The sequence below is a fragment of the Gavialis gangeticus genome, unplaced genomic scaffold (assembly GCF_001723915.1).
Source record: "Gavialis gangeticus isolate Ggan-Ray unplaced genomic scaffold, GavGan_comp1, whole genome shotgun sequence".
Classification (NCBI taxonomy): Eukaryota; Metazoa; Chordata; order Crocodylia; family Gavialidae; genus Gavialis; species Gavialis gangeticus.
Window position 1 is genome coordinate 19,558,067 of NW_017729003.1, and position 2,398 is coordinate 19,560,464.

Below are 2,398 nucleotides of genomic sequence, written 5' to 3' on the forward strand. Positions count from 1 at the left end.
TCACATGATCAGGGGGCAGCAGGGCAGGCCCTAAGAGGAGAGGCTACAGGACCTGAACCTGTTCAGCCTCCAGAAGCGAAGGCTGAGGGGGGATCTAGTGGCCTGTTACGAACTAGTCAGGGGGGATCAGCAGGCACTGGGGAAGTCCCTGTTCCCCCGAGCACTACCAGGAGTGACCAGGAATAATGGTCACAAGCTGGCAGAGGGTAGATTTAGGCTAGATATCAGGAGGCGCTACTTCACAGTCAGGACGGCTAGGATCTGGAACCAACTTCCAAGAGAAGTGGTGCTGGCTGCTACCCTGGGGGGTCTTTAAGAGAAAGCTAGATGTACACCTTGCTGGGGTCTTTTGACCCCAGTACTCTTTCCTGCCATGGCAGGGGGTCAGACTAGATGATCTACTCAGGTCCCTTCCGACCCTAGAAACTATGAAACTATGAAACTTTATTGCAGAGCTAATTAGGGAGCTCTGCAGTAAATATCTCATGTAGATGTGCTGACTAAGAACCAGAATTTCAAGTAAGAAACAGTTTTGTCCTTACTGTCTCCAGGCAAATATAGACAGTAGAGTAACATCTTCCAGGCGAGATTACCATGTGTTGAAATACCAAGGGGGGAAAAAAAACCCATAAAGGTAAATTAAAAATTTTAAAAGATAATTCTGCCAAGAATCTGAAAAAATAATTCAGGTTTAGGGTGCTGGTTTAGGTGTTGTACTGACACAGACTTTGCCCAAAGAGTTTACTAGGAATACTAGGTATTATAATAATAACAAAGCTTAATCCCTCTCAGTTTTATGAAAGTATTACCAGCTTCTAAACTGTGTTTGGACAGAAAATGCATTGTTATGTAAAATAAATTATTGGTACTAAGGAGCATGTAATGAGGTCCAGTGAATTGGGCACTGGATCAGGACTCAGGTGTGTAGGGTCTATTCCCACCTCTGTCACAACTTGTATGTTATCTTAGACAAATTGCTGCTCTGTGTCTCTTCTTCCTCTCATAATCATTATGTATTATTAGTTATAATCAGGGATCCTGGTTTTTTCTGTTTAAAAATCCCAACTTATCTGATTAAAACCCCAAATATCCATGTTTTTCCAAAATTAAAATGAAACACCCCTATATATGTATACATACATACATACATACAGAAAGAGATCAGTTGAACACAATGCTTTTTTGATACAGTTACAATTTTAAAGCAATTTGGAAGCCTTCCAGTGCCTCAATCATTATAATAAAGAAAATTCTAAATACCTATCTATTTTGGCATTTGATTTTGGTTTGTTCATCATGGACAATCAGAGTTCCCTCTGCCCCCTTCACTCACTAGGACACAGGCCCAGCTGCAGCTGTCGCCCTCCACCCACCTCCCACACCTCCCTCACTTGGTGGCACTGAGCAACCCCTCTCACCCAATCCATACCCCACTAGCCCTGCTAGTCCCTCTCACTGCCAACTCACAACCCCTCACCCCCCACCAGCCACACCATCAAGGTGAGGCACCCCCTGCTCACCCAGCAGCAGTGGGGGAGCACAACTCCACACTACCACCATTGCCCCCATTGCTCCCAGGCGGGCAGGAGGTGCCTTGTCATGGCGGCATGGCTGGCGCAGGGCTCCTAGCAGCAATGGTGGTGGTGGAAGCATCAAGCCTGCCCACCCCACTCCACCCTCCCATGCCAAGTCCCACCCACTGGGCCATGGACATGGCCAGACTGCAGCCCTGTGCCCCACTGTGGGTGCACAAATGTGAGGGGCATGTACCCCACCTATGCCCCACCTACACATTATGGGCAGATGCCCCCCCCACCCCTGGCTCCATCCTGCTCCCCATCCAGGTCCTGCAGCCATGCATTCCCACCCAGGGCCCCCACCTCAACCTCAGTTGCCAACCTTGGCCCACTCCCTCCCTCACCATGGCTGCTGCTGCCTCAGTCTGTCCCCTCCACCACCCCACCATGTTGCCTATGCCCCCCCTCCAGACTTACCTGTGGGAACTGCTCTCCACAGCTGCCTGAGGCTATATTCTGGACCATGTGCATGTGAAGCCCCCTGCATCCCTTTCCCCCCAGCGCTTTGCAGCCTGGAACTCTGCCAGCCTGCAAGTGGAAACCCACAGTTTCACATGTTTTTCTCTTTTAAAAGAGAAAATCCATGGGTTTCCACAATAAAAACAAACCAAGATCCCTGGCTATAATTTGGCAGTCTATGCTATGCAGATCTAGCAGTGGAAGCAGTGACTTCTCATACTCTGTGTTTATACAGTGCCTAATGCAATGGGATACTAACTTCATAGTTTCATAGTTTCATAGATTTAGGGTCGGAAGGGACCTAGTAGATCTTCTAGCCCGACCCCCCGCCAGGGCGGGAGAACAACAAAACCCCAAAACAA